The 13,772-nt window shown below is 49.5% G+C and overlaps 1 protein-coding gene across 1 annotated transcript in view; it reads right to left on the bottom strand.

Moving 5' to 3' along the window:
• Window positions 1-13,387, bottom strand: part of CCNI (cyclin I) — a 35,061-nt gene extending 21,674 nt beyond the window's left edge. Inside the window, exon 1 of the mRNA XM_076337429.1 lies at window positions 13,255-13,387. The gene's annotated coding sequence lies outside the window, so the exon portion shown is untranslated. The remainder of the gene's footprint in view (window positions 1-13,254) is intronic.
• Window positions 13,388-13,772: the final 385 nt, after the last annotated feature.

The raw sequence follows: 13,772 nt of genomic DNA, 5'->3' as shown, positions 1-13,772 counted from the left end.
AGGAGGGCTGAGCCTGCCCCGACAGCAAAGACTTGCTCCAGCCAAAAACTTGTACGCGTTTTTCTGCGACTGAGCCCAAGAGAACCACGGCTGGAGGAACTGCCGAAGCTGTGGCAGTCACCATAAACTAACTCACCCTAGCTTTCTGCTTCTGTTTCCCTGATTTAAAATTAAACTTTAGCTCCAGGGTGGTGGTGGGTTTTTTTCTTCCCCTGTGGTCACTTTGGGAGTTTTTAAACCACTGTTCAAACAGTTCTTAAAGTTTCTTAAACTTCACTGGAAGGCCAACTGGCTACACTGAAACTTCTTAAAGAACAGTTGGAAAGTTAGTAAAGGAGAAGTGAGCCAAGTCAACGCATTGCCTTTGTTTTGACGTCTCCTGTGAGCAAGGTCACAAGCTGCAGGTTGAATCTTGCTCTGAAATTAGAGAGTCAAAACTTCGGTGTGAGGTTTTCACTTCTGAGAGGCATTAAAAATCACCTGTTTATCCACTAAAAATACCCCAACTTGGTCCATCAAATGTAACCCATCTCATAAAGATCTCTCTTTTTGATCCAAGTTTTTAGCTAACTTTACTTAAAGAGGTACTTTCAGTTTCCCTAGAGAAGTTTTACGCTGTTAAGTGCTGCAGGCTATGGTTTTCAAAAGCAGTTTCGTGTTTGCAGTAATTGGGGCAGACAGCTACCGAGCCAGAAACACTTTTTGGTTGGGGGGTGCATTTGTGTAGGATGCAAAATAGTTGATTTTTTTTTTTTTTTTTTAGGTTTTGTAATCACTTACACTGACAGTAAGAAGTGCCTCCTGCAGACAAAAGATACAGGAACGTATTATCCACTGGCAGAACAAGCTCATAACACAGTTCCCGATTTTCCCCTGCCTCCAGTTGCAATTCAGCTGTGCCAATACAACTGCACTGTAAATAGGATCACTGAAATCATTCAGGGCAGTAATAAAAACCTCTTTTGTTTTGGTTGTGGGTTGAGTTTTTTGGGGTTTTGTTGGTTTTTTTTTTTAAATATAGATAATTTCGTAAACAATTAACAAGATTTCTAGGACTAGAGACAGCCTAAAACCCGCTATCTTTATTTTGCGCATAAACCCAGGGGGGTATTCCGGACAAGAGGGGTAACTCCAACAGAGCTTAACCACCACATGCATTTCTGCAGACCTTGTAAGTATTTTCAGCGACCGGCAGCCAAATCTGCTTCAGCTTTAGCAAGCAATAATAGAATCTTACAGATGACCTGAAAACAGACTTTTCTGGGCGGGGGAGGAAGGCGAAGCAGAAGGAAGAGAGGAAGGAGACTGAATTCCTCCGAGCTCCAGCCAGCCATCTGTGATTTCAAATGATCAAAACGTAGTTTGCACTGCTAGAAGAAATTGTCTAACTGCAAGTTGTGATTAGAAATTTCAAAGCTGTGGGCGGGGGGGTGGGATGGATGTTAATTTTAGTATCTGGGGCTTTCTCTTGGCTTAACTCTTTCCTCACCCCATGTCAGTAAAGCAGTCTGGAAACTTACGCCAGACAGAGGTAAATGCCTACAGCGTTGCTTACATCCGAGAAGAAAAAAGCAGCAGGCGTAAACTTCCTTCAGAATTTTACATCATTTCTGTGCCACGTAACAGTTCTAAGAGGACAGCGTTTCTGTGGTTTAGAGAGTAAAATTTCCCACGCATGCCTCACTACTGGAAATCAATGCCTAGCTTTCTGTCTTTTCAACTTGCCGAAGCACAATCTGATGTGATAGTGATAAGCAGAGGACCGGCGTGGGTTACGATCCACTGTTTTGATTTGTAGAAAGTAAATCGTGTTACAGCCTGGTTAGTGGAAATAGCTTGACAGAGTTGTGAGACAATATATGCTCTTTTTCAACTTAAGGACTGGGAAAAAGATGTTTGGGAATATAGTTTCAAATTTCAACATCTAAATAAGCGAGTGTATTTGAAGCAACGAACTGACGACTTCTGTGGAATGAATCCTAATACGCATTAAAAGAAGAATGCGTTCCCCCATAAGGAATGCGTTCCCCCATAAGAAATGCGTTAGTATCAAACACAAATATACCACAGGTACGCATACGATATTGCACCCTGAACAAGCAGCGTATTTGAGTGGCGTATAAGCCAGCCAACAGACCTAAATTCGGAAAGAGGTAATTTTATTCAGGCTGGGAAATGAAGAGAGCCCTTGCCATTTGTCTGTATGACTCACCCAGAGCTAACTCCCACAACCTGCTACAAAAGCAAGTCTGTGAGATATTCTGGCAGCATCGTTCAGGCAGGCTCATGTACATCACACACTCGCCACTTCTTTTCCTCCAACCAGATTTTTCCTGGGAGTGCAAATAAAGTTGACCTCATTTTAGTGCCGGTTTTCCAAACCAAAGAATTTTCCCAAACATTTTAAAGAAACCTGTCAGTTAAAAACACAGGTCTGCAACTGCAAAAAGAGAATGCAGAGCAGTGTTTTGATGGGAGGGAAGGGAGGCGTTTTAAAGTCTGTTTTGAAACAGAGAAATCCCAGGGCCTATTTAGCAGCTACAGAGGAGGAGCAGGAGCCCTCTGGAGAGGGCTGCATCATGACCACAGCAGTGCACTCTTCTCACCACCATCTTCTGTTTCTTTTCTGTTCAAAAAGGAAAGCTCAGATGGAATTTGTCACAGCACCATAAACACTTTTAGATTCATAGAGCAATGTGGTAGAAAACACAAACATCTTCGGTTCTTCACAGTATTCCCTAAGGGTAGCAAAAAAATCATCAAGAAAACAGGGGGAATAATTCAGGGCAAAAAACAATGCCTGGATGAGGGCGCTTTTAAATAGGAGGGAGGGTGCCACAGAGCCACTGGTGACGGCGGTGGTATAAAGCTGCTGTCTGATGGCTGTCACTTGGGGGTTTCTGCAGCTACAAGCCTGAGATGTTCTTCCTTTTTTTTTACAGCAGCCACCGCTTTGTAAAACCTATGCCTGCTGCCCAGCCTTTTCTCTCCTACACCCGGGGACCATAAACCAGTCTAGTTCTAAGAAATCTCTGCTGTACTTCATTCCCCAAGCCTCATGACTGACACCAGGGTTTTGCTATTTAAGGGAAGCTTAAATGATATTTTCCAAAGTAGGGAACTTTTAAAAAACAAGGTAGAAAATGAACTCCTGACTGAACTTTCAGGCAATGTCACCATTCCTCCCTCCTGGCGAGACAGACACGCTTCCAGACCCATGCCTGCCCTACCCCCTTTTCTAATGGCTCCGCTTGGAAATGCCGGAGGAGGTCTGCATTTCCTTTTTGTCTCGGCAACTGCCAAGATGAGTCCGTCCAGCAGTATTTGCCCAGAAAGGCCTTTGGTCAGCAACGGCTTAGATTTTCTGTGCCACAGCTCACGAGTGATGCAAAGAAGCTGTTTCAATCACCGCTCCCTTCCCTTTTGAGGCAGTGTGTGGCAACATACCAAGTAAACTGTGGATAAAAGGTAAACTCAAAATCCAGCCCTAGGAGACCAGCTCCAGCTGCATAACGTATGCGTTTGATGCAAAGAGGAGATGAAACTCAATATAGTTTAATGAGTTCTGCTTTGAGATTTTGGTTTATTTGAACCTAAAAATCAAAGGAAAAGTTATTAACTGATGGAGGCTGTTTGCTTGCATGGATTAAATTAAGCAAAAACAAAACCCTTGCAAAGCAAAACCCCTCTATGCCATTTTATGAACACTTGCAAAAGAAATGCTTACATTTTATACTCTTTCAACACTGGGGGCTCATCATCTGGCTGCTGACATGCATGCAAGATGCCTCTTGAAGATGTAAACTCCTCACAACGTTTATTAAAATCAGCCAAGGGACTCGGGCTAACATTTCGGTAGGAATGGGCCCTGCTATTGTTCGGCACGCAGATCTCAGTGCTCAGAAACAGCCGTGCTGCCAGGTCAGGAATGTGAGCTTTTATTGTGTGCACTGGGGTATCACATCAAGGGCGGACAGCCCTCGTATGGGACAATTTGCAGTCATATGCCGACAAGATGGTGCTACCATCTTGTACCGTGTTCAAAATTGAAGCACAAGACAGGTATAAAGCAACTACAAACGAGTGTTTGCTGAAATGACGCCCATTATTTTTATGCTGTTTCCAACCTAAGTGACGAGTAAATCCAAGAAAGCAACGGCTGAGCCCTGTACCAAATTGTCTGTACGCCTGTCAGCAAAGGAACGAGCAGAGCTCCCAGAGGCAACCAACCAAGGTTTGCGCAGCAGCCTCTGGGTTCTGCTTTGGGACCTTCTGAATCTTCTGGGGACAAGGTCCAGGATCATTGGGCAACACCTGGGAACCCTCTGAGAAACTTGAGGGTGCTGCTGTTGCTAGGTACGGACAAGGTAAAGGGAGCCACAAGGCCATGGGCCTGAGGAAGCTCTAGCAGCTTCTAACGAGCATGATCAGCTGCCCTTGACCCAGGGTGCAGCTGCCCCCTAATTAGGGAAGGTCAAGCACCCTTTTAGCCAGTCCTTGGGCGAGGTCTATATAAGAGCCAGGCCCAAGGCACCATCAACAAATGGAGAAGTTTATGTAAAAGGCTGCTGTGAAGGGGAACTCAGCTTGACCTGTTCCAATGTAAACAGTCTCAGATACGGTGGCGGCACACCATGAGGCAATTCCCCCAGCAGATGTCGGAGCAGCTGCCCCTGCTAGGGTAGAGGTTTTGATGCAGGCAGAGCTTTGGATGATGGGCACAGCCCTCCAAGCCCCAGGCTGCAGGGAGTGCCTAGGGCCTCTCTCTGAGGCTGGGAGAGATGGCTCTCTGTCTTGCAGGAGGTGTGTTGTCTTGGAGGAGCTGTGGTGCCAAGTGAAGGAGTTATAGGAGGAAGCAAGCAGGCTGTGCAGTATCAGAGAAGTTTCATGGGAGACAGACAGGATCTTTTCTGGGACTCAGCAGCTTGAAGAGCCTTAGCCCCCATCAGCAATAGAGAGGCAGGCAGTGTCCATCCACCCCATCAAGGTAAGTGAAACCTCTGGAGAAGGGGAAGGATGGAAGCGGGTGACTTCTGGCACTAGAAGGAAAGCTCCTGCCCCACCTCAGGGCTTATAACTACAAAACAGGTTCACCACACTTGTTAAAGAGGAGCCAGATGTTCGTTTAAGCAAAAGATACTGGCACCTGACCCTAAATCATGCAAGACCTCTAAGAAGAAGGTGTGAGTGATTGTAATGAGTGATTCCTTTCTGCAGGGGACAGAGGCACCCACCTGCCAACCTGACTTACCATCTAGAGAGGCTTGCTGCCTGCTGGGGGCCCAGATCTGGGATGTTGTGGAGGGATTGCCTGGGCTTGTTCAACCTTCTGACTGCTGCCCCTGCTGTTCTTCCACGTGGCCATCAGCGATACCATCAGGGGCAACATGGAGAGTGTCAAGTGAATACGGAGATCTGGGGGTGGCAGTCAAAGGCTTGGGGGCCCTGGTGATGTTCTCCTCAGTGTAGATCAATAGTTGGCTGCAGAACTGGTGTCGGCGACAGGGGTTTGGGTCCAAGTACAGGATCCTGCTTGTAGAGCAGCATCTGCTTGGGAGGGATGGGATCCACCTCACCAAGCTGGGCTTGGTGTATCTCTGCCAGTAGGATGGCTGACCTTATAAAGAGGGCTTCGAACTAGGTATGATAGGGCAGGGACAGAGTTACCAGGAGCCCTGTGAGAGTGACAGGTAGGGTTGATGAGCAAAGGGCCTGGGGGTGATATGACAGGAAAGGATCACAAAATCAACAAAAAATGAGGCTTAAGCGGGGTCACTTCCAGTATTTGCATGTAAGCAAGGACACGCCTATGAGGTACCATTATGGAGAAACCCCCCCAAACCCTTTCTGGGAAATAAGAATGTTGCGGTGCTTCTATGAAGTGCCTGTAAGCAATGAACATAGTGTGGGGAATAAACATGGTGAGAGACCTGTGTGCAGTCGAAAGGCTACAGTCTTGTTGGGATCACAGAGATATGGTGGGATGGCTCCCACGACTTGCAACACTTGGGAGCGTTGCAGTGGCGGGATACAGGCTCTATAAGAAAGACATGCTGGAAAGAGGAGGATGGTGGAGTTTCCCTTGATGTGAGAGAACAGCTGGAATTCATGGAGATTTGCCTGGGGATGGATGAGGACCAACTGAGAGTTTATGGGTGAGGATTAGAGAAAACAGGTAAGGGTGACGCTGTAGCGGGTGGAAAAACAAGTGGATGAGGCCTTCTACAGACAGCTGGAAGCAGGCTCGTGTTTGCAGACCCTGGTCCTCATGGGGGGACTCCAACCACCCTGACATATGCAGGAGGGACAACACAGCAGAGCATAAGCAATCCAGGATGTTCGTGGAGTGCTTTGACACCTTCCTGACCCAAGTAGTAGAGAAGCCAAAGAGAGGTGTTCAGCTGGACCTCACAGTCTCCTACAAGGAGGGGCTTGTTGGGATGTGAAGGTCAAAGGCTGCCTTGGCTGCAGTGACCATGGGACAGGAGTTGAGGATCCTAAGGGCAAGGAGGAAGTAAGAAGCAAGCTCACAGCCATGGACTGCAGGTGAGCAGATTTTGGACTCTTCAAAGATCTACTTGGAAGCGTTCCACGGGGCGAGGCCCTGAAGGGAAGAGGGGCTAAAAAAGGCTCGTTAGTATTCAAGGATCACTTCTTCAAAGCTCAAGAGTTTCATCCCAGCAAATACCAAGGCAGGCAAAAATGCCAGGAGGCCTGTGTGGATAATAAGGAGCTCTTGGCAAAGTTCAAACACAAAAAGTAAGCATTATAGAGGGTGGAAGCAAAGATGGGTAACCTGGGAGGAATACAGAAACAATGAGCAGCTAGGGATGAGGTCAGGAAAGCCAAAGCTCAGCTGGAATTGTATCTGGCAAGGGATGTCAAAGACAAGAGGGGCTTGAGTAAGCGCATAGGTAACAAAAGGAAGGCCAGGGAAAATCTGGGCACACTATTAGGGCTCTTCATCCATCCCCAGGCAAATCTCTTGCAGGGGCTGCATGAGCAGACAGTGAGGTGGATTGAAAACTGGCTGGATGACTGTGTCCAGAGGGTGGTGATCAGTGGCACAACGTCTAGTTGGAGGTGGTGACTAGTGATGTACCCCAGGGGTCCATACTGGGTCCAGTCCTGTTTAACATATTCATTAATGATCTGGATGATGGGCCAGAAAATACTCTCAGCAAGTTTGCAGGTGACACCAAATGAGGAGGAGTGGCTGATAGACCAGAGGGTTGTGCTGCCATCCAGAAGAACCTTGACATGCTGGAGAAACAGGCTGACAGGAACCTCATGAAGGGTAAGTGCTAAGTCCTGTGCTGGGGGGTGTGTGTGTGTGTCTGGCTGGAAAGCAGCTTTGCTGAAAAGGCCCTGGGGGTCCCAGTGGACACCAAGTCGACCATGAGCCAGCCATGTGCCCTTGCAGCACAGAAAACCAATGGTATCCTGGGCTGCATTAGGAGAGGTGTTGCCAGCAGATTGCGGGAGGTGATCCTTCCCCTCTACTCAGCACTGGTGAGACCACACCTCAGTGCTGTGTCCAGTTCAGGGCTCCCCAGAACAAGAGAGACATGGACATACTGGAGAGAGTCCAGTAAAGAATGACTAATATGATGAAGGGACCGGAGCATCTCTCCTATGAGGAAAGGCTGAGAGAGCTGGGACCGTTCAGCCTGGAAAGAGAAGGTCTGGGGGGTGAGGGAATCTTAATAATAGATATAAATACTGGAAGGGAGGGTGCAAAGAAGATGGAGCCAGGCTCTTTTCAGTGGCACCCAGTGACAGGTGCCCAGAGGCAAGGGGCACAAAATGAAACACAGGAGGTTCCCTCTGAACACCAGGAACACTTCTTTACTGTGATGGCAGAGCATTGGCAGAGGTTGCCCAGAGAGGCTGTGGAGTCTCCATCCTTGGAGATACTGAAAAGGCATCTGGACATGGTACAGGGCAACTGGTTTTAGGTGGCCCTGCTTGAGCAGTGGGGGCTGGACAAGATGACCTTCAGAGGTCCCTTCCAGCCCCAACCAGTCTGTGATCTTAAGGGCTTTAGGCTCAAAGCAGCACAGCTGTGAGGGCTCAGCTGTATGCCCAGAGCAGCTCATCAGTTCTTCAGGCAGCAAATGCTGAAAGGAGAGCAGAAAGGCTTTTAAAAAAAAAAAGGCAAACCAAACCTGGCATTATGTAATGTCTCACTGCTAGTCTCCTAAAAGCAACACATGCAGAGCATGATTCACTTCTCCCGCCACCAAGATAACTTGGTATAAATCAACAGTAACTTGAAGGAAATCACTCTGAGGAAAATCAAGCTCACAAAGTATGAGAGTGAGCAGCAATTTGATAAAATAGGGCCAGAGGCTTTCAAGCTCATAAAAGCTAACTCTCTACAGGCAAGGGCCAACAGGCATTCAGAATCTAAAGCATCACGCACCACCTTTTGAGTAATATAATCCCCTGAAACCAAATAAATACAATGCCTCTATGGGCAAAAACACAGAAACAGGCTTCAGCAGTAGTTCTTTTTGTCTTTCGGCAGTAGTCAGTCATTAACATAAATGAACTGCAACAAAACCAAACAAGTTTATACCCAGTTCAACACCCACATCCAAAAAACGTGTAACTACAATGGCTTGATTCCTCTTGACAACAACAAAAGAGAGTTTTATCTGAAAGCATAAATGCTCACCGAGGCCAATATTTCGCTTTGCAGATTCTGATTGGCTTCCGGGTAAATTATCAGTGATTATGGCTAATATAAGGATACAGTGTGAGGCACTAAAAAGAGATAATTATGAGGAAATGAGGAATTATCTGCTGTTGAAACAATAGATCAACTATGAGGTACAGCACAGTAGCTGCAGAACAGCATTCTTAGGCTCTGAGGGTACTGTCTCCTCTTTCTCATCAACCAAAGAGAACCCACAGTTATAAAGCTTAATTATCCTCCAGGAGCTCGAGCTTGCTGACTAATTAGCCTCTTGTTGAGACAATACGGAAAGGGACCGAACTCCAATTGTCCGCAAAAATAGGGTGGCACAGGCACAGTCCTGGCTCTTCCCTACATACTCATCTCTCCTGCCCAACCAGTACAAATGTAACAGCCTTGATATCCCCAGTTCTGGACAACCTAAAAACAACAGTCCTCAGCCTAAAATAAAATAAATCCAGGGAAGGAAACTTTGAGAGGTGGGGATACTGGTAAAGAGAAAACGCTATGTGTGAGGCAGTATGTAATGGCAGAGTTCTCCTGCTGCTGCTTCCACAAAGCATGTTGTGCAAAGTCCCCCTTTGCTCATATCGATGCAAGTACAGGCACATTTGCAGTGCTTTCCTAAATGGAGACTAAGCTGCATTTGATGGTCGTGTTATTATTACAGCAGTTGCATCCTTAAAGGAAGCAGGCTGTTCAGCTGCATGGCAGCAGTTAGGAGCGGTTAAACCCCAAGATTTACAGTCAAAATTGTTAGGAAGGTGAAGGTTGAAGTTTTTTCGGAGCCAAGTTCTTGCCTAGCAGACCACTGCAGTCAAAAGCTACCCCAGCCAGGAAACAGGATTTCACTGTATACAGCAAAATACCACCAAAAAGGCGCAAAAGCCTCTGGCAAATGGGTTTATCCAGCACCTCCCATCATCCCGGTAAAGAAAATGTTTGATGTCTGGGCTGATGAGCAAAATGGAGTATCTGCAGTAACATGTTATTCATGAGTGAGCTTTTAGATGAGTTTATTGCATAGCAAGTGCAAATACCCATTATGGTTAATAAATCACTGTTGTTAGTATTTGCAGCTAGCAAACACACAGGAAGGGAAAATTTCAGACCACATCTGCTTCATACTGAGATGGGAGACACCCGAGATTTTCCTTCCATCTGAATGACTTCACCTTGCTTTTCTGGCATTTGAAAATAGCTATTCTTGTGCTGAATTCTCAGAGAAACTGCTCTCTGTTCTCAGTGAACCACAATCCCCCTTGAAATCCACCTCCTCGATGGCCAGCCTGGATTTCCTGCTGCTTCACCGGAGTGTCCTGGTGACAAGTACCTGGGTTTGTACCTTCTTTAGCCCCACAAAGTCATGGGAGCAAAGGAAAACAGCCACAATTTGTTCCTGGGCAGCTTAGCTGTAGACACCCATTTTACATCCTGCAGGGGAGGACCTTCAGATCCCACAACTGTGTTGTGTGTGTATCTGGAGATACGTCTTCTCCTTCACTCACGTTTTGCTCCCTGCTTAGGCAACAGAGGCCTAAGGGTTATCATTTGGCAGTCAAAATACAATGTCTAGTTTTCCTCAAGCCGCTGGTCTTGCGCAGCCTTTTTAAAATCTGTCTCTGGCAGGCTACGGAGCAGCGTGAAATAAACTGCAGATTGTGTATCTATCTGTTCTATCACACAGTTTAGATGGGTAATTTGCATCAGCATGATAGCTGCACCAAATCTTATTTCCTAACAAGTGCCACGTAAAAACACAAAGATTAAACCCGTGAATATACGTGCTCCCAAAAAGCCAGTTCAGTGTGAGGTCAAGATTAATCACCGCTTTAACCAGCGCATTGCTGCGGGTGTGCAGAGGAAGGCATCTTTCACGCAGACCTGGGGGAAGGCACGCTCCACCACACGAACACCGCTCACGTTCTCATTTCTGTTGCCTGCGTGAGGTACGCTAAGAAGCAGATGAGCACAGAAAAGTTGAGAAGGGAAAATGTAAAAGATGATTGTCATTACAGGGGAGATGCTCAAAGCTATAAAAAGCTAAACACTTGGGTCCACCTGCTGACTTGAAAAGTTTATCCCAGGGCAATGACACAAGCAAAGGTAGTGGCATTGAACAGCCTCACACTTGGACTGAAGTCTAATTAAATTGATAAATGTCTGTAAATATTACTATGACCAATCATCTGAAAATAGCAAAAAAAACACCTTTTAGAAAGTAAATGTTGATTGCATCAAAGTGTTAATATATATTAGATAGCAGACAGACAGCTCTGGATACTGCACTGCCCTGAAAAACATAGGTCCCAACACCTGACTTGTCCATTCCCTCAGACAAACTCATCCCAAGGCCTCTAGGATGTAGCGATATGGACCACTGAGCTACGACTGTTTCCCTAAAACTATACCTGAATCAACCCAAACTCCCCTTTACCACCTGGTTGTGCATAAGACCCACACAGCTGGCCCCAGGGCACGTGGCAGGGCCGACGATGGGGTCTCTTCGCCCTGTGGGGCCGAGGCTGCTCTCTCCGAGTGGCCCGCACCCAGCAAACCTCAGGCTGCGCTGAGGCATGTCAACGCCTTCAGCTGCATCCAGGAACGGCTGCCGACGGCAAGACCGGAGCAGAAACACCCCGGAGGAGCGCTGCTCTGCTCACCACCGGCTCTCATTAACACCGGCTGCAGCCTCGTGACACCCCAAACATGAAACAGTGGGAAAGCCCGGCCCCAGCAGGCGTCCACCGAGCAGGACCTTTTGTGGAGAGGGTCCTGACAGAGCAAGGCTCTTATCATGCAACGACAGAAGCAATCTCAGAGTATTTTTAAATAAGGACCCGAAGCAAACAAAGCACAGGACTCAGTAAGATTACAGAACGAACACAGTAAAAGGAGCGTCTAAGATCAGTTCTGCCATATCAAAGAATACACAAGCTCTAAACAGGGGTGGAGGATAATTAGAAGTGTATATATATATATACACACACACCATGTGAAAGTTCAGCTCCTGCTGGGGAGAAGCCAAAAGATCAGCTTCCCGCATCCCATGCCAAGGTCTGTGCAGGCACAGATGAGAGCGAGCCGTCCCCCAGCTTTACGAGCCAGCCAAACTACTTTAAAAACAAAACCAAATCATTTTGCAGGGATCTAAAATCAAACCCTCAAGACAAGGAAAAGATGCTGTGATTTGCTTTCTGAGAGACAAACTCCTACCCAGCCTCACCTTGCAAAACCTGGGCTCCATACACACACGCATCCCCCAGCTTTAAATCGGGGCAGAGGCAGCAGTCAGCCCCAGCCCGGGGGGTAGCCCCAGGGGAGGCGCGGGGCACAGCCGCATCTGCCATCCCTGCAGGGAAAAGGCGAGATACGCTCCAGAAAGGGGAGCTTCGCAACCACAGGCATTTAGCTCAATTTAAATATTTAGTTAATAAAAAAAAATCTCACCCTTCTGTCTTTTAAAGGGGCTGTGCCATGTACAGGCTGTCGCAGCACACCACGGAAAGGATGTTTTGGGAGCGCACAAAGGCTGACGCTGAAAAGCACTTTTTAAAAATCAGGCTCGAAACAGCCTGCCTTCTAACACCCTTACTTTTAAGAGCGGGAAAATGCGGGATTGTTCCTTTTTCCCTCCTTCACAGGGTCAAAAGGGGAGGACAAGGGAACAGGTTTTTCTGTGTTCAGCAGACAAGTTCTCAGGAGGATTTTTTTGCAAGTCTGCTTTCTACCACCGGTGTGAAATAACCGCCGGTAAGCCCACTCCTTTAGTCCACCCCTTCGGAGATAGGTTTATAGAACGCAACGCCACGCTTCTCACAAGGAAACTTCTTCCGTCGCAGATGGGGGGGCAAAGAAGGAGAGCGGAGCCCATCTCTGCAAAGGAAGTACACGAAGACAAGAGAACAAAAACAAATCACGGGCGCCACGAAGAGCCGGCGGGCCCGGCGCTGTGACAAGAAGTCCCACCTGGGGCACAGATGCGCCGCTTTGCCCCCGCCGGCCCCTGGCCGGGGAGCGGGGGACAGGACGGGACAGGGGGGTAGAGGAGGGCACGGCGTGCATTGCACACCCACGCGCAACGCCCGCGCACAGGCGTTGCACGCACACACACACACACACACACAGAGAAGCGCTGCGCGTCGCCCGGGAGCGTTGCACACACAACGCTTTGCACGCCCGGCGCGCTGGGCACGCAGAGACACACACACACACACACACACACACACGCACGCACACAATGCACCGCCCGCAGGATGCGCTGCGCGCGGGCGCGCGCGCTTCGCACACACTCGTGCAATGCACACGCACTCTGCACGCACTCGCGCAATGCACGCGCGCCCGCACATGCGTTACACGCTGATGCTGTGCGCGCGCCGTACAGGCAACGGTGCGCTGCGCACACACGGACTTCACACTCGCGCGCTGCACTGCACGGGAGCGCACCGCACACACACGCCCACACCTCCCCACACACCCCCCGGTGCCTGGCACACCCGATCCCGCGGCGGGGACCCCCGCCCTCACCCCCCCGTTCCCGCCCCACGGCTTACCTCCCCTGCGCGGCGGCGGGGTGCCCGGCGGGGCCCGGCCATCAGCACCCCATGGCGGGGCGACGGCGGCTGGGCTCCTCCGCGGCGCTTCAGCACCGTGCGGGCCCCATGTCCGGGGCGGCGGCGGCGGCGGCGGCCGGCGGGCTCATGTCGCCATGGCGGGGCCGGCGCGGGGCCGCGGCGACGGGGGCGGGGGGGGGGGGGGGGGGGAAGGCGGGCCGCCGCCGCCGCCGCGCGGGGGGGGGATTAAAATAAAATAAAATAAAAATTAAAGGGGGAGGGGGGGAGCGAGAGGCAGCCCGCAGCCAGCCGCTTCCCGGGGGGAGCAGGGGAGGGAAAGAAGGGCCGGCCGGGCGGCCTCCCTCAGCCCGTCCCCGCCTCCCGCGCGGGCGGGGCGGGGCGGCGCGGCGCGGCGCGCGCGGCGGCAGTTGGCGTTCAGCACCACCGGGGGGGGGGACAACGCCGCGCGGGGGGCGCCGGCGGCCGTTGGAGGCGGCGGGGCTCGCTGCCGCGGCGCC

The sequence above is a fragment of the Aptenodytes patagonicus genome, chromosome 4 (genome assembly GCF_965638725.1).
Source record: "Aptenodytes patagonicus chromosome 4, bAptPat1.pri.cur, whole genome shotgun sequence".
In the NCBI taxonomy this organism is placed as follows: domain Eukaryota; kingdom Metazoa; phylum Chordata; class Aves; order Sphenisciformes; family Spheniscidae; genus Aptenodytes; species Aptenodytes patagonicus.
Note: the sequence above shows the minus strand (reverse complement) of the source record. Positions and strands in the feature narration are given on the sequence as shown.